Source organism: Schistocerca nitens, chromosome 4 (genome assembly GCF_023898315.1).
Source record: "Schistocerca nitens isolate TAMUIC-IGC-003100 chromosome 4, iqSchNite1.1, whole genome shotgun sequence".
Classification (NCBI taxonomy): domain Eukaryota; kingdom Metazoa; phylum Arthropoda; class Insecta; order Orthoptera; family Acrididae; genus Schistocerca; species Schistocerca nitens.
The window spans coordinates 659,362,370-659,382,668 of NC_064617.1; positions in this window are offsets into that span (position 1 = coordinate 659,362,370).

Here is a 20,299-nt window from a genome sequence, read left to right on the forward strand (position 1 = left end):
GAATCCTGAGGCAAGCTGTTGCCGACCGATCGATCGATAATGCTTCCCTGTTCACTAATTGTTTCACTGCCTACACCATTATTTGCAGCCCGCTTCATTTCCCTATGCACAATTACCAAATTACTACTTTGAACATTAGTTATTTCATTACATGGTGGCGCTAACACACTGCTTTCGTCTTCACTGTCATTTCTCAGTTTACTTTGGAGCCTAGTATTACGTTTTTCACACGCCATTATTGTCACAATATTTCACACAACACAGAAAAACACAATTTGAAGAGCAAAAATAAGAGAACACATTAACATAGCACTGAAAACAATATCTAGTTAATTGCAGATGCAGCTGCGAAATACTTGGTGCAAATCTACATGCATGCCACAACTGTGTACAACAATGAAAAACTACAACTACAAAGGAAATTCTCTCTATAATTATGCACTAGCAATAAACAAAAGCTACACTAATTACACAAACTACAAGAAAAAAATCAGGAGATTCCAGTGAGGTATCCTGGCAGGGTCGCCATATGAAACTTCCCCTTAGAAAAATTCTACAATGACTGTGCTTATCCTGACACACAATATTTTTAGCGCAACGCAATATGACTTTCAAAAATCCCTACAAAAGAATGGCCCTGACTATAACATTAACCTATACCTTTGACAAATCACTTACCTCACAAAAATCTTCGTTACTCGAACTACTGCAATACAGCGAACGCCACTACTGCCAGCTAAATAAAAGATTCAAACTACGGAAGGCACTAACTACTGATAGGCATATTTAGCAAATGAAAGATTTTGGTAGAGAACAAACAATGTATTTACCTTAATAGTCATCAAAAGTCATAATATATATAGGAGTTCATAACATCCATTCTTACAAATATCAAAACTCCGCCATTTCTCTCCCCACATCCACCACTGCTGGCGGCTCACCTCCAACTGCGCAACGCTACGTGCTGTTCACATCCAGCTGCCCAACACTACAATGGCAGACAACAATGCAAACTATCCACAGACTGCACACAGCACAGCCAGTGATTTTTATACAGAGCGCTACGTAACGTTGCCAATAAGAAAACATAAACAGTCTACTTACAAGACCAAATTGCGTAACTTGGAACTCGTTGAGGCCGTGCTGTGAAGGCAGTCTTCTCTTTGTCAGTCTCATCAACCTCGAACTGCCAGGAGCCTGTCTACATGACCGTAGTTGGAAATTTCTCCTTTTGAGCTGTCTATAATGTCATCAATGAGTGACAATGATAATAATTTTTGTGAACTTATACAGTCGTCGATAGACGACGCAGAAGTGCTCTGTGCCGTCCCTTTTCTTCGCAAGGACCACAGGAGAGGACCAAGGACTCTCTGAAGGTTCAATCACGTCAGCTTACAGCTTCTTGCACCCTTCCTCCCAGATTATCCATCGTTCAGCTGGTGACATCTTATGCGAGTGTTGGCTAATTTGTGGACGATCCTCAGTCGTGATACAGTATTTTACCGCTTGGTCTGCCTTTCCTCCCCTACAGATTGGGAAGCATCCAGGAAGCGGTGCACAAAGACTAACTCCAATGAAGTTGTTCATCCGTTAGGCAAGATGCTTTTGGCAGGTCGATAGCAGCTTCCTCCCTTGCATTGTCTGTAGTTGCCGCGGAGAACGATTTTTCATTGATGACACTAAGGCTCCCTTCGCGAATATCTTTGGCTTCCGCTGTGCACATTACTTTCGGGATGAATGAGAGTTACTGATCCAAAGTTCTCCTTGACCACCTGCAATGCCTGTGGTCGTTGCTGGCTCGTAGATTCCTTTTGTGAGCCTGGTTATCATTTTGCAATGTGCAAAAACTGCACAATTTAAATGAGCGTCTCTGCTGATAACTAGAACTTGTCTCGTTGATGTCGGTAGGGTATCAACCAACCCATCCAGATATAAATTATTTATGTATGTTTGTTGAACTCCGATCTTCCATAGTGTATGACTGCTTGTGATGATTGCAAGAGAACCCATCCTAGAATACCATTGTTACTTTATTGTGATAAAACTACAAATTCGAAGGGCTGCGTTCTGTCATTGATATTTATTCTTGCATTAAATGTCCCTGTCGGCTAGATGTAAGTCCCATTTGCGACTTACAGTACAATCAATTTTGTATCACAAAACACAGTCTTCATTAGCAGATGACAATAAGCATTCGGCGTTACAGAAATGAAAGCCCCCAAATCGACTAGTGCGCAGGTTGGCTGTTGATGATGACATCAATGACACTTCCTGACTCCTCGTGACTGTCATCCATGGAGGATTTTCTTCTGTAGCAATCTGATCTCCTTAGATGGTCGTCTTACTTCTTTTGATTTCGATAGCTAGGCAAAAGAGTGTTACCTGTGGCGATGGAGGACAGGTACAGCATACTGGGGATCGGCCTCGTGCAAGGGTACTGTGAAGGGCTTCGTCCTACACGTCGATTATAATCACGGTCAGTTTACAGGTGTGAATAGAACTGTAGTGATGGTTGACGTCTGGCGGTGTAGTACTCGTCGAAAACTCACATTCTTTCTCTACTGCAACGTATGTGTCCAGGGCGTCAACAACGTAAAAGTACCGGCATGTTACCCTCTCTCCTCGAAAAGTCTGTTCTTCTTTTTGGATCTGCCATCAGTCTTCTGACTAAATTGATGCGTCCCGCCACGAATTTCTCACCTGTGCCAAACTTTTCACATCAGAGTAGCACTTGCAACGTAGATTTAAAATTATTTGCTGAAAATATCCAATCTCTGTTTTCCTCTACACTTTTTACCTTAAACAGCTCCCTCTAGGACCGTGGCACTTATTTTCTGCTGTCTTAACAGATGCCCTACTATTATGTCCATTCTTATTGCCACTGTTTTCCACATATTCTTTTCCTCGCCGATTCTTTTTAGGACCTCCTTAGTCCCTGTCTTGTGACGATCCGGGCCAGCATGAGATGTTTCCATTTTTCGGGGTGCACTCAGCCTCGTGATGCCACCTGAAGAGCTACTTGACCGAATAGTAGCGGCTCCGGTCAAAGAAAACCATCATAACGACTGGGATAGCGGTGTGCTGACCACATGCCCCTCCTATCCATATCCTCACCTGAGGATGACACGGCGGTCGGACGGTCCCGATGGACCACTTGAGGCCTGTAGACGGAGTGCTTTAGTCCCTGACTTATTAGTCAACCTAATGTTCAGCTTGCTCCTGTAGCACAACATCTCAAATGCATCGATTCCTTTCTGTTCCTGTTTTCACACAGTCCATCTTTGACTACCATACAATGCTATGCTCCAAATGTACGTGATAAGATACTTCCTCCTCACCTTAAAACCTGCGTTTGATATTAGTAGACTTCACTTGGCCAGGAATGCCCTTTTTAGAGTGCTCGTCTGATTTTTATGTTCTTACTCCGTCCATCATGGGTTATTTTCCTTCCTGGGTAGTGGAATTGCTAAACTTCATCTACATCGTGTTTTCCAGTTGTGATATTACGTTCATTGGCATTTTCATTCCCGCTGCTTCTCTATACTTTCATCTTTCTTCGATTTACATTCTGTGCACATTCTATACTCTCTAACCTGTTCTTTCCATGCAACAAATCCTTTATTTCTCTTTCACTTAGCAATGTTATCAGGGAATCTTATCATCCTGAATTTTAATCCCACCCTTCAACCTCTCTTTTATTTCTGTCATTGCTTCTCCAATGTACGGATTGAACAGTACGGGCAAAAGATTACATCCCTGTCTTACAACCTCTTTAATACGAGCACTTCGTTCTTGTTTTCCAGTCTCATGGTTTCCTCTTGGTTCTTGTACGTCTATACTACTATGTAAAGACAGGTTGTTGTTTAACTTGTTTACCAAAACTGTCGAAAACTTCTTGAGCTATTCATTTCAAATTTTTACACGCTTCACTAATCAGTGTTTATACTAACATTAGTAACATAATTTTCATACACTTAATATAGATGGTACTTATATACTGTGTAAACGGGAAAGGTTGCTAGCCAAAATCTCGAAAAGTTCTTTATCGATTTAATTCAAATTTTTACATGATAGTCTAATACACGTTCGGACAGACATAGGCTACATATAACGACAAGTCGTTGCTTAAGGTTCTTACCAAAAAATCTCCAAAAGTTCTTGGTCGATTTGTTTCATACATTTACGCAATTCTCTATTAAACGTTCCAGCAAACATGAGGTGTATATATTTTAAACATATGTGGTATGTAAATATATATGAAATATATAACGGAAAATCACTGTTACCAGAAATCCCGAAATTTTCTTGAAGGATTTACTTCAGATTTTTATATGAAATTCTAATAAAAATTTTGACAGACGTTGGCTCCATACGAATTTCCAGCATACTGGAGATTTCAGGTTTGCTATTTTTTTAATCAGTGCAACGGAAAACTAGCCAAAGTTGTAAATTTCACTTTTTTTATTTACTTTGTGACTTTCTTCGGGCCAGGACCTATTTTGAAATCATCCTACATGACAGAAAACCGACTTTACAATCATTTATAATGCAGATATTATAAAATTTTTAAACACCCACTAAAAATATAGAATGTATCGTTTCAAGATTTACGTACAGGTACTCAAAATGGTAATTTCATAAATGCAAACACTACGTCAAAAATATATACGTGTTATGAAATGCAAATGGTCAGTTACAGAGCATACAGATAACTGAGAGTCTACTACTCCCGGTGCCATCAGTAAACCCCAGGAAGGGGGCCCCTAACAGGATAAAGGAAATATTTCTGTTTGTCACAACATTCTCTAACCTTCAAATATATAACAAGTAATGCAATAACAGCACAAATACACAATGAAATTAATACTTTTAAAATCTTTACCAAAAACAGTCAGATACATAAAAAATCACTGAACAATGAAACACAGCAGCGCCACATACGGCGCTTTTGACAAAGATGTATGCCATGTTGCCATGTAGAAATGTTGCCATGTAGAAATGTGAACCAAAGAATTAGTATTAAAAAAATAACAGCAAATTAAAAAATTTTCATCACTTCGAACCCTTTACAATCGTAAAAACTTTACCACAGCAAACTTTATAGAATTGTATGAAGGTAAAACAATTTTTTCCGACATATCCCGGGTAAAAACTGGCTTAACACCACAAGTTGTCTTTCACAAATCACAAAAAATGTACTCGCCATCCTGAGGGACGACGTAGCATCAACACACTCATCGGCATATGAGGTGTGGTTTGGGGTCATAGAGCAGGTAAGAGGTAGGGGGAGAATGGAGGGGTCGAAACGACGGTGGGACGCGAAGATGAAGAAGCACAGATAGGGGTTCAAGTGGGAAAACGTGGCATCAATGTAAATTATACACATCAGTAGTAGTAAAACAAACTAACTGAAATTGGGCTGGGGACGAATATTTGCCATTTTTTTAAATTAAATAAATAAGGACTGCCATAGACTAACGGACTCAACAGAGGAACTATACATATACACTAATGTTGTGGTTCATATTTATGTTTCTTTGCGAGCCAACATGGAACACACCTTTGTCTTACGCGCCGTATGTGGCGTCGCTGTCTTTTGTTGTTCAGTGAGTTTTAAGTCTTTGACAGATTTGATAAAGATTTTGAATGTAGTAATTTTTTTGCTGTTATAGTATTTATTTTTAAATTTTTTATGGTTGGAGAATATTTCAGTAAATACTAAAGTTTTCCAGTATCCTGATAGGGCACACTCTTCCCGAGGTTTCGCTATGGCAGAAATTAATTGCCAGTTATCTGTAATCATTGTAACTGTTCACTTGCAATTCTAATACGTATATGTTTTGGACATGGTTTCTTATTTTTTTTAAATAGCACTTTGACTATATGGTAGGTAAGTCTTGAAATGATACGGTCTTTACTTTTGGCATGTGCTTAAAAATTTGATTATACCACTATTGTACATGACTGTAAATTCGGTTTTCTGTCCTGTAGGATGATTTTAAAATTAATCCCAGCCCGAAAATAGTGATCAAGTGAACAAAACAAACGAAATTTTCTCCTATGGCTGGTTTGCCATTGAATTGGCTATATGATTTTCAATATACACACATCAAAAAAAGTTTTGAATCACCCCAGTTCCCAGAACTCCTGGAGACAGACGTTGACTGTCGATATTGTACCACATACACAGTTACTTTGACTGTTCAGAAATGTCACTAAACACGCCCAAAGATGTAAACAACCATGCATGAGCAGCGCCTATAAGAAGGAGAGGGTCCGACAATTCAGTGGGAGGGAGGTACACGGCTCGTGTTCTCTGTAGTTCAACAATGCCTAGACGCTGAATGCAGCGGTTCGATCGCGTCCGCATTGTTACTTTGTGACAAGAAGGGCTCTCAACAAGGAAAGTCACCAGGTGTCTCGGAATGAATCAAAGCTATGTTGTTCGGGCAGGTAGGAGATACAGAGAGACAGGAACTGTCGATGACATGCCTCACTCAGGCCACCCGAGGGCTACTACTGCAGTGGACGACCGCCACCTATGGATTATGGTTCGAAGGAACCCTGACAGCAACGCCACCATGTTGAATAATGCTTTACATGCAGCCACAGGACGTCGTGTACGCAATAGACTGCATGGTGCGTAACTTCATTCCCGACGTCCACGGCGAGGTCCATCTTTGCTACCACGACACCATGCAGCGTGGTACAGATGGGCCCAACAACTTGCCGAATAGACGGTTCAGGATTGGCATCACGTTCTCTTCACCGATGAGAGTGGCATATGCCTTCAACCAGACAGTCGTCGGAGACGTGTTTGGAGGTAACCCGGTGAGGCTGAACGTCTTAGACACACTGTCCAGCGAGCGCAGCAAGGTGGAGGTTTACTGATGTTTTCGAGTGGCATTATGTGGGGCCGACGCACGCCACTGGAGGTCATGGAAGGCGCCTTAACTGCTGTACGATACGTGAATACCATCCTCCGACCGATGGTGCAACCATATCGGTAGCGTATTGGCGAGGCATTCGTCTCCATAGACGAAAATTCGCGCCCCCATCGTGCACATCTTGTGAATGACTTCGTTCAGGATAAAGACATTGCTCGACTAGAGTGGCCAGTATGTTCTCCAGCCATGAACCACTGAATATGTCTCGGATGGATTGAAAAGGGCTGTTTATGGACGAAGTGACCCACCAACCACTCTGAGGGATCTACGCCGAATCACCCTTGAGGAGTGGGACAATCTGGACCAACAGTGCCTTGATGAACTTGTGGACAGTGTGCCACGACGAATACAGGTATACATCAATGCAAGAGGACGTGCTATTGGGTATTAGAGGCACCGGCTTGTACAGCAATCCGGACCACAACCTCAGGAGGTCTCACTGCATGGTGGTACAATATACAATGTGTGGTTTTCATGAGCAATAAGAAAGGCGGAAATGATGTGTATGTTGACCTCCATTGCAATTTTCTGTACAGGTTCCAGAACTCTCGGAACCGAGGTGATACAAAACTTTTTTCGATGTGTGTATGTAATATATAAATATATGTAATACATGAAGTGGAAACGTTGCTAGTAAAAATCTCGTAAAGTACTTGACCAATTTACTTCGAATTTTTACACGATGATCCAATAAAAATTGATACTGACATGGGCTACAGATTTTAAACAACAGTTTCCAGGTGGTTTGCTAAAACTAAGTGTGAGAAAGAAAATACTCAGTTTTAACTAGAATAGCAGGGCATATAAACCATTACACAAATGTTTTCCTAAAATATATTCTTTTTCCTTCTACATAATTTTAAACGAAAATTGTATACAAAACACTGTGCTGTCTAATTTTCTTTCTCGCAATTGGTTTTAACATTAAATGGGAAACTACTTCCTATGGGTTATTGGCTTATATTTAGAATAATACTAAGGAATCCAATTCATCGGAATCGTTGTAATCCTATCTGTTTACAGATTAAAACTATGCAAATACTATCTTTGAAGCTACTATTCTCACAGGTTAAGAGGTTTTTCTCATATCTCGCATACCAATGATACCAATTATTTTCCTATCAATCTTAATGAAACTGAACTCCCAATAAATGTTTCATCTGCAGTAAGAATAAACAAGGCTCACTTCAAAGAGCGGGTGGATGAGGAGATGGACATAGGGGGGACTGGGGGGGGGAGGAGAGAGAAATGGACGTGGAAGAACAGGAGATTTAAAGAAAGAGGGGGGCAGGGGGGACTAGAATGTATATCGAATTGCCATATATGTTAAGGAATTGTGACGCATTTCCAGGGTTGCTAGTATTGTATATTATCCATCTTCCCCTATAGTTTATCCCTACTTTTCTCAGAATATCTTCCACAATTTCTCTTTTCTTCTGTGAGGCGTCATGCTTGGCGTAGGAACCTACGTTGGTCGAATACTGGGTTGTTGTAAGTAGGCTGCTGAATAAGCCCAGTCCACTCATCCTTGCGCATTAGTATGGTGCAAAGATTGGTTCCAAAGATGGACATACCTCTTCTTAGCATTCTCATTACCTCTCGACGCGTGGGACCCATATTCATAGTTGCTATCTCTTGCTTGCACAGACCGACGTACTGTTGATTGTGAAACCTCCCCTTGGAAAAATTTATAAATTACAGTGCTGGAAAACCTCTACATTATTTGATTTTCTAACAGCTGAGCAAAACCGAACATACTCAGACATTTCTCTCTTTACTTATTCTGATCATCACTAAACTGACACACAATATTTTTAGCACAACGCACTCTAACTTTCAATGATCCCTACAAAAGAATGGCCATGACTAAAAATAACCCATAACTTTCATGAATCACGTACCTCACAAACATCTTCGTTACTCGAACTACTGCAATGCAGCGAGCGCCAATTGTGCCAGCTAAATAAATGATTCTAACTACTGAAGGCACTAACTACTGATATGCATAGTTAGCAAATGAAAGTTTTTGATAGATAACAAACAATGTATTTACCTTAATAATGTTCAAAAGTCATCACACACACACACACACACACACACACACACACACACACACACACACACACACACACACACACACATATATATATATATATATATATATATATATATATATATATATATATATATATATATATATGATGACACACATCCAGATCGTCTGCTCTCAAAATTCTGCCATCTCTCTCCCCACATCCACCACTGCTGATGGCTCACCTCCAACTGTGCAACGATATGCGCTGTTGACTTCCAACAGTCCAACACTACAATATCGGATATTCCAACAATGTCAACCAGCCACAGAATGCACACAGCACAGCCAGTTATTTTTATACAGAGCGCGACGTGGCGTTATCAACATAAAAACCTAAACAGCCTATTTAAATAGCCCCCATGCTCCGCACAAAAATTTTACAACTTGTTTTGGGCAGTGGCCAATACAGATTTGAAAAAAAATTTCATAATTACAATAACAAAGATATCAAATGCACACACCTATTGATACACTGTTGGTCAAAAGCAAAGATTTTCTCACAGTCCATAAAGACAGTCCTGATCATTCATCACAGTAGTAACTGCAGTTTTTTTTCTCAAAGTCTGAGCAGTAAAAGAAAATGCACACGGAAGTAGTGGATTTCCATGCAGTCTTGAAAAGGTAGTGTTGTCCTTCCAACGGAAAGACAATGCGGAATTCTGACATGCAGACAGGTAATGGGCCACAACAGAGCAAACCCACACCAGAGTCAGTCGACGTTTTGAAGAATATTGGTAGGTAGGTCATCACAGAGTAGACCCACTGTAGTTCTGGTAGAGAGTATGGTATTGGTGGGCCATCAAAGGTGCAGACCCACAGCAGTCCTTGCAGTGACGGCCAGCAGCCATCCGTTGCGACTGTGAAGGTGCACAATCACCATCAAAGAGTCTTGCGGACAATATAGCAAGTCCATAAACCACCACTTGTGCACTCACAAAGTTTTTGGAATTGTCCTTAGAACCAGCAATGCTGTTAACCAGTCCCTTGCTGAACTATTAACACACGTGCGAGCAACTTCTCAATGCATTTCTTCCAATTCATCGCAACTCATTCTCTTATATAGCCTACCCCCTCTTAAGCTAACTTAAATCTACTGAGCTCAGATGAATAACCTTAGGAATGATGCAATCCAGCAGCACAAAACAATTTACACAAACAGCAATAACAAAAAAATGCTCACATATTGTGCATATGCTGTGACCAACATAAACGTGTGCAGTGAAATGAAACTTAATTTGAAGAACTGGTGCCTATACAATTACAAATTTTCGACACGAGAATACAATTACAAAGGTATAAAATACATCATTAAAGAACATAATAATACAGATAACATTTGTAGTTATACAGGCTTTACAAAAGAATAGAAATAAACATATACATCAGTGTTACAGGAATTATGACGTAAATAAATAAAAATAAAAACAGAGAAGAGGATTCGAAACACTAATATTACACATGAGCATTAAAAGAGAACAGAATTAATAATGTCTAAACATCTTCACAAAGTAGATAACGTATTATAAATGCAAATTATATTAGAGGATAGCAATATTCCTCATCATAGTGAATGTAGCTGAGTATCAGAAAAGTTCTACAATGTATGTCTTATCAGATAAACACATAAAGACAGGAAGAACACAAATACACAAGGTACACAAACACATAGTGGAATAACACACTGCAGTATTTATAGTATTTGATTTCAAAGAAAACTTTCTTTACTTCTTGGAGATCTCCCTTAATTTATCATTATTCCCAAAAAGTCCTATGTATACCTGCCTTCTGTGTTCTATTCATATCCTATTTCAAAATAATTATTTTTCATTGTAAAGTACCTTTTTTTTACAAACATTTTTCGTATAACTTCTCAATGCATTTCTTCCAATTCATCGCAACTCATTCTCTTATATAGCCTACCCCCTCTTAAGCTAACTTAAATCTACTGAGCTCAGATGAATAACCTTAGGAATGATGCAATCCAGCAGCACAAAACAATTTACACAAACAGCAATAACAAAAAAAAATGCAAATTGGCAAAGCAAGCAGCAGTAAATCTAAAATAGCAGAGCAAATGCAACATTACAACTAATATGAGCAAATGTGGAGCAACAAGAAGAATAAATCAGTAGTAAAACTGGCTTAACAGAGTAATACAAAGGGAAATTCAGAATCCCTATACCTGGCAAACACCAGCAGCAAATGCAATAACTTATACCTAAACAAGGTAAAGCTCAAGCAGAAAGAATATTACAGCAAAGATATGAAATGTCTAATACCTATGTCAGATCTTAGCGCTAGAGTGATGCATCACGAAAACTTACTCTGTCAAAAAAGTTACCAAATCGTAGAAAAATTATGTATGCAGTTCCTGTGAAGGTAAATGTCTGTTTGTGCTCCTCCCATTTTTGAAAGTAAGTAGATCATATAATTATTATTTATTGGATCTATAAGCAGATAACAGTGATATTAGTACATCTGTTACATTTTATTTTAACCAATGCTGCAGTGCAACTAGAAACTAGATATTAAACAAAATAGGCAAATATATACATAAAGCAAGGCATGAAACGTCATTCACTAGCCATATGACATCTCCTAAGGCAGTAAAATATCTTTCAACTAGAAAGAGATTAGTCATAAAATGTTTCTCATCATTTCATTAGGCATTTCAGTAAATAACAGAAAGCACAAGCTCCAAACTGTAATCATATGTTTTCAAGTACGAGCGTGTCGTATTTGCGATCTTTTCTACAAAGGAATGTCAACAGCGAGGTTAATGGCCTCTTTTTTCTCCACCTAATGGCTTTATTCTCCAGGCGACTGGCACACTTGGGCACCCAAAACGCATTATGTCAAGGTCACTTAACTACCTTACCGAAACATTTATGACAGCAGTATCCGCTACAGTGACAGTTTGATACCAATAAAATTTCACAGGTCGAAAAATTACAGTAGAAATGTATGTAAACGAAATCTCATGAATAGCAGTGTTGTGATACATTCAGGCATGTACACATGTTTCATAACTCTTAAAGTACGGTTCTTGGTTTCCAACATCCTTTTTCACAAATCACAGTCCCTAACCACTACTCATTGTTCCTTACCTTTTTACACATATACATATTCGTCGACACTTCTTCTATATTTCATCATAATAAATACGTAGTGTAATCAAATTCCTCATATAGCACCAGCTTATTGATCATAAACATACCTCAGTAGCATAATACACATCGTCGTCATAATAATATTATAACACCTCAGTCAGATCTCGAAAACGTTGTAGCTTTCTGCAATAATTTCAAAATCTAATAAAAAAATTCTCTGCTCATTTCAATAGGGTCATCTACCTCAACAGTACTTTAAAAATCATGATCCTATACCAAATACATCATTCAAAGCTCTCATAGTATCAAATGGTTCCAAAAAAATATGAAGAGTTCACAAAGTACAGACCAAATACAATTTCATAAGTGTGAAGCTATCCAGCTGTGTAATTGCGTAAACATCTGTTACTGACGTAGTAAAAAAATGTTTCTCTCTCTCAGTTAAATGATCGGATAGCTGTGTAATTCTGTGTTACAAAAATATGGTACCGATGTGTAAAGTTGTATAAGCAAATACCATATTAGCTAGGGCTCCTAGCGCTTGCCACGCTTAGTACACAAAGTAGGCGTGTACCCTCTGAGGATTAATGTAATTATACCCTCAGGTGTCACAGGTTACAGCAATGGAGTGAAATGTATCACTGAAAGCATTTGTATCTTTGTAATTCAAAAATCTTTAACAATAAATGTTTTAAGTACAAAATTAATCACTCAAATACATGTAGTGTAGCGCTAAACTGTGCGTCTTGTTGTAAGATAATCTCTGTCATTACTTAAGGGTAAAAAATATGCCAAGTGTCGTAATTATTGTCGTCGGTAAGCAAAGTTCTGTAGAAGTCAATGTACTTACCTCGTAATAAACAAAAGTGAAATGCTATGCGTATAGATATCGCAGATATTACGTATGTTACAGTGATCAAGAAAGTACTATACTGTAACGTATTGTTGTGCTACGAAAAAGGCTGTCTCATTGTAGCTATACCACAAAAGTTACTACTAAAACATGTTTTACTTTCCAGAAGAATTCAGAGAAACTGTGCAGATATAAAAGAGATACAGCGCAAAAGGAGTAATATAAATTGTGTCACTCATTAGTAGCGTCATGATATAATCTTGTAGCTGTCAAATAAACTAACCACTGTGTCATCTGGTATCTCTCAGAAAGTACTTTATATCCAGAATGTATTTTCAAGCAAACCAAAATGTTGCATTAAAAATCTCATTAGCAGTACCGGTATATGTTCCAAGTATGTAAGCCTTAAAGTCGTTACGTAATCGTGCAACTAACAAGCAAGAATGTACAAACAACAACACTGTGTCGTCTGTTCACTATAACATTGCATTCGTAATTACTGTCTGAATAACTTCTTTAGGTTCTTGACTGGATAGTTAACTTCAAACGTTGTTGCATGTTAACAGTTTCTAAGTGTGACAAAGCGTACCAGTAGCGTGAAGTGAAAAATGTTGTGGCAAAGACTAAGTTAAAAAGCAGATTATCTCTCAATAAACGGTTTTACATGTGAAATGTGGTGCAATCTTTTAACCTTTCTAGTGCGCAGAGTTTCAACTTCAAAGCAATTATCATGTTGTATACGTCGGTAAGCAATGCTAAAATTTTTCTCAAGGTTGGCGTCTATGTTATTTTTCTCTGAGCCAGGCGGCGCACGTGGCAGCCTGTAATGGGAGTCATTGTCTGTCTCTTTGTTGGCACGCGTCGTTATTAGGACTAGGAGACCTAACTTCTACAAATTCACCTTGTCGAGAGGCCCAACCCTGTTTGAATCTCGCCAGTTCTGATGAAATTCAGGTCTGTCGTTATGATTATATCGTCTGTCGTCATGTCGGTAATTTGTGTAATTTCTTTCTTGTCGGTTGCGTGGTGGAGAATTTCTTCTGGAATCGTAACTGCGCGGTGGACCGTTGTGTCTGAAGTTATTTTGTCTCCCTTGATAACAATTGTTTTGGTTCCCATTCAATCTGTTTCTATGGTTGTCTCTGTCGCATTCATTACTATGGGAGCGCGATATTTCTCTGTAATTATTTTTACTCTGCCAACGGTTGTCGTACGGGTGGTATCTGTTTAGGTCACAATTTGCATTGTAAGAATAGAGCTGTCGTGCCCAGTCATTATTTCTGTCATCGCGGAATTAAAACGGATGTGACCTGCAATTGTTGTGTTCCTGTTTTCGCGTCCCGTGATTGTCAGTGTCAATTTCCAGTTCTTGTAACAGTCCCTCAAAAGATTCAATGTCGTCTTTGCAACGTCCTGCCAAAATAATATGTCGTAAATGTTCAGGCAATATGATTAAGCAAGTGCGGATGAGTTCTGAGGGGCTGTATGAGTCTGACGGATACTGATTATTATGCAACATGTCTTCAAAATATTTCACAAGACTGGAAAATTCAGATTGTTCGAAATGTTTCATCATTATGATGCTATGTTTTACTCGGTCTTGTGTAGCTTGAGACCAATATGCTGAGAGGAAGGCATGACAAAATTCTCCTTCCCTGTGACAATCGTGAATGACCGACCGCATTCTCACAGCTGGTTCATTCTCTAAATAGCCACACATAAATTCTAATCTGTGCTCTAATGACCAGTTGGGAGGAAAACAATGAGAGAATTGATGAAGCCACGCTTGTGGATGAATGTCGTTGCCAGAATTCTTCAATGTTTTGAATTTACATGTAGTAATGAACTGCTTATAGTCAAAGTCATCATGTCGGCGAGTCGCATATAGGTCATTGTTACGTCGTGTCGGCGGTCCCATCTCAAAATTCGGTGCACCTTGCCAATTTCTTTCATAACTTCCGAAATGCCCTGTGTTATTATTTGTGGCTTTTCCGTATTTCTAAGTCCCTCTTCCCGTGTTAGAGCGCGAGTGTCCTCTGAAATAGGAAATTATTGTATTACTTGTGCCAAGTGATCTTGTACATCCCGGATTTCTCTTTTGTGTTGCGTATTAATCTGATTTTGATTTTGTTTAAATTTCTTACTTTGTTCATACTCTTCTGTGTCAGTGAAGGCTATGGGTCTTGCGTCATTCATATCATCATCTACCTTTGTAGATAAGTTAGTGAACTGATCCGAAAGTTCGGCTACTTTCTCCGATAATGAAATGATTTCCTCAGTGTGTTTCTCTGAAGCAAGTTTCAGAGTGTACATTTGTGTTGAAAACGTATCTACTGTGTCCTTTAAGTTTTCCTGAGTTTTTGCAAGTTGTGTAACCGAATCAGTAGATGCAACTAAGTCAATCTTAGCTTCCAAGGTGTCGTGATTTTCATGAACAATAGTTTGCAGTTCCTTTATGGCTGCTTCGTGATTCTATAATGGATTTTCATGACGCCAAAACATAGGTTGGAAATGCTCACAAATTTGTGTTTTTACATCATTACAGACTTTTTGTCATTTCAATTCGACTTTACGTAACTCAGCAGTTAAACCTTCACATATTTGTTCAAGTGTGGTGTCTAACTTTTGAAGCAGTTGCTGTGTTTGTCTCTGGTGTTGTTCCATTGTGTCTAACTTTTGAAGATTTTGTTCCATTGTGTCTAACTTTTGAAGCTTTTGTACACTTTGTTGCATTAATTGTAATAACAATGCACTGGTGTCTGAAACATGATCCTCAGTGCTATTCGGCAGTGCATTTGAATCGGCAATATTCGCATTTTGAAAAGCAGTAAATGTGTCTTGACTTATTTGACAAAACGGTGAGGACGCAGAACGTGAATCTACAGTATTTTCAAGATTGTGTCCTGTCAATTCGGAATCCTGAAGCGAGCTGTTGCCGACCGATCGATCGATAATGCTTCTCTTTTCACTAATTGTTTCACTGTCGACACCATTATTTGCTACCCGTTCCATTTCCCTATGCACAATTACCAAATTACTACTTAGAATCTCTGTTAATTCATTACACAGTGGTGCTGATAAGCTATGTTCGTTGTCACTATCATTTCTCAATTTACTTTGGAGCCTAGTGTTACGTTTTTCACACGCCATAATTATCACGAATTTCACACGATAACAAGAAAAGCACAATTTGAAGAGCAAAAATAAGAAAACGCATTAACATAGCACTGAAAATAAAGTCTAGTTAATTGCAAGCGCAGCTGAGAAATACTTGGTACAAATGTACATGCATGCCACAACTGTTTTACTGTACAACAATGAAAAAGTGCAACTACAAAGGTAAATCTCTCTACAATTATGTTCTAGCAATAAACAATAGCTACACTAATTACTCAAACTACAAGAAAAAATCATAAGATTCCAGTGAGGTATCGTGGCAGGGTCGTCATATGAAACCTCCCCTTGGAAAAATTTATAAATGACAGTGCTGGAAAACCTCTACGATATTTGATTTTCAAACAGCTGAGCAAAACTGAACATACTCAGACATTTCTCTCTTTACTTATTCTGATCATCACTAAACTGACACATAATATTTTTAGCACAACGCAATCTGACTTTCAATAATCCCTACAAAAGAATGGCCGTGACTAACAATAACCTATAACCTTCATGAATCACTTACCTCACAAAAATCTTCGTTAGTCGAACTACTGCAATACAGCGAGTGCCAATACTGCCAGCTAAATAAAGGATTCTAACTATTGAAGGCACTAACTACCGATATGCTTAGTTAGCAAATGAAAGTTTTTGATAGAGAACAAACAATGTATTTTACCTTAATAATGTTCAAAAGTCATCATATATATATATATATATATATATATATATATATATATATATGTATATATATATATATATATATATATATATATATATATATATATCCAGTATCACAAATTTACTCTTTCTGATGGACACACATCCAGATGGTCCGCTGTCAAAATTATGCCATCTCTCTCGCCACATCCACCACTGCTGGCGGTTCACCTCCAACTGCGCAACGCTACGCGCTGTTCACATCCAACTGCCCAACACTACAATAGCTAATATTCCAACAATGCTGACCACCCACAGAATGCACGCAGCACAGCCAGGGATTTTCATACAGAGCGCTACGTGTCTTTACCAACATAAAAACCTAAACAGCCTATTTACATAGCCCCCATGCTCCCCACAAAAAATTTTACAGATTGTTTTGAACAGTGGTCAAGACACTTCTGCTGAATTTTTTTTATACTAACGATAACAAATATATCAAATACACACAATTATTGATACAATGTTGTTGAAAAGCAAAAATTGTTCTCATAAAGACAATCCTCATCATTCATCACAGTAGTAATTCTAGTTTTTTTTTTCTCAAAGTCTGTGCAGTAAATGAAAATACACACGGAAGTAATGGATTCCCATGCAGTCCTGAAGAAGTAGTGTTGTCCTTCCGACGCTACGTGACGTTACCAACATAAAAACCTAAACAGCCTACTTACAATTTTCAGCAAATGTTTTCTTCAGTTCAGCCTGGAATTTGTCCCAGCTGCAGAGCTTCTATTCGTTGTTCTCGAACTACTGCTAAACTGTGGACTCAGAGTAAAAGTGCAGCTTTGATAAACACATCATGTCATCTCATCTGATGTATCTAGCGACTATGTCGAATCCTTTTAGCCATTTCGTCGGATGCTGACTACCGTCTCCGGAAAATACTGGGGGAAACCTGATGTGCAGCTGACTTTTTTGCTGTTTTGGAATCCATTGGTATCCTGAATATACGGGCTCTGAGAACGACGAATTGCTTGTATTCCGGTTCCTGTCCATGCAGGCGCCTGTTTTTACGTTGCCTTATGGGAGCAACAATGATGTAAACGTTTTGAAGTGTTCATCGCCATTGTCATTCAATTTCATGTCGTAACCACACCAAGTCCAAACCCTTAAGCAGGGTCGTCGGTGCAGTACAAAACTTAGAACCGAATGCAAGTTTATAACGAACACCGATGTCCAGCCAGAACAAATCTCCTGGACAGAGTGTGGTGCTGTTTACGTGACAATGAATATTTCAGAATACACAAACGTTACATACACAATAAACTGCTAGAACAATCAACAAATGATTAATGGTAAGTAATAAATATTTGCTGGTGGTCAGGTGTGAATGGGCGCTAACCACTGCGGCAAACTACATGCATCAGAGGTCGCGGCAGTAATTATTGAAATAAATAAAGGAGAGAAGCTAATTACACTTTTTTACAGAGCGAAAGCTTCTTGATTCTTTATCGTCTTTTCAGACAACAGTAATATCAGAGGTATTCCAGTCCCAAAAACAGTACAAAAAACGTATGTCATACACTTGCTTAAATTCAAACCGCAGACTCTTTAAAACTACTCTTAGATTAGAGGCTATAGGTGACGTGCGGTACCGACTGATAGATCCCACTCCGAGCACTAGTTCCTTGTGTTCCTAAGGAATTCATTCACACAAAATTCACAAGTTCCTTGTGTCATCTGCTGTTCTGGTCTAAAGAAGGTCATAAAGACAAAAACCAGTAATCAGAATTTAAAAAAATATATACAGCGATCTGGGTCATTTTAAATTAAAATATTAAGTAAGATCGCTGTTGTTCAGTAAAGATGTCAACAATTATTAGAACAAAAAGTACGTGTTAATGATCATATCTGACTAACCTACATTTTGAGGACATTTTCCTGTTCAGGTTTAGTTGAGGTAAATTTCAGGAGTGAAAGGGAGAGATGAATGGAGCAAGGTTGAATTTAGGCCTGAAACTCACTTTACTTTATCGTACAACTAACATTTCGAGAATAAAATAGTAAACATTAACAGTAATGGTAAAGCACCAATATGAATTCTTTTTTTTTTTTTTTTTTGTATTTTGGGCACCTGAGGATGAGTGGATGGAGATCAAAAGCAATAACGTACTTTTTGTTCAATTGTTAAAAATATCTTTTCAAACTGTCTGAATTGCGTATATCACGTACATAAATTGTGAAGTGAACAAGTAACTCAAAAGTAGGCTGAAAATTGCAAACGACAGGTCGAAAATTATATTTAGTAAGAGGTGTTCGAGGCTAGATAATACCTCTAAAATGCCAGAAATAAAATTGCTAATATGTCCTCATTAGGTCAAATTGTCAAAAGCAAAATTTGACAGTTATAGCTCTCACTAGAAATACGATTGCTAATTTGTTTGTAGAACATAATGCAGTTAATGGACCAAACGTCCAGAAAATCTGTCAGTTTCACAACGGATTAGTCAATCTGACTCAGATCACCAATTCAAAAGATGAACAGAAATCGCTAGATAGAGGTTTCAATTTCTAAATGTGTGTGTGAATGCCTAAGGGATCATAAGGGATCAAACTGTTGAGGTCATCGGCCTCTAGACTTACGCACTACTTAAACTAACTAAAACTAACTGATTCTAAGAACACACCCTTGCCCGAGGGACCACTCGAACCTCCGGTGGGAGTGGCCGCTCAATGCTTGACATGGTGCCTTCAACCTCCGTCGACTCCGCACTGCGTTTCAGTTTCAATATTTGCCTTACACCTAGGCCTAATTCAAGAAAAGAAATAGTTGCTGAGACAAAGTGGGAACAGTTCTAGCTAAAATGAGTAAGTTAAACATTAAGAATGTTGCTATAAACATTTAGAAATGGTTGGCTACACTACCTAAGCATAATATGTCATCTAACAGAAACTGTTGGATTTAAAATAAGGTCAATACGGAGCTTGCAACAGATATGGTGGTACTTACAATGGCAAACAAAGGTAATGTCACAATCATTGTTAGTAACGATTATTACATTAGTAAAACAGAGGCATTTTTATTTCCAATTATTGAAAAACGTTCCTACTAAGACGCTCCATAACGATCTTAAAAGAAAAATGGATAATACCGGCTTCCTATCTTTCAGAAAGAAGAATCCCAATATGCCTCTACTACTGTCTTTCATGAAGATTCATAAGAAAGAAGAATCTATTAGGCGTGTCGTTAATAATACTACATTCCCCATCTGCAGGGTTAAGAAGTGCTGAACAAAGCGTTGAAAGAGGCTAATACTTTTTAAAAATTAATTAAGAACAAGAAGCAGTTAAATACCAAATAACGCCAAATTAACATCACTAGACATAGCTAGTTGATACAACAATATTCTGATTAATGAAAGTCTCCTTACTATTAAGAACGATCTACTATTTCAGAAATACATAGTACTGGTGA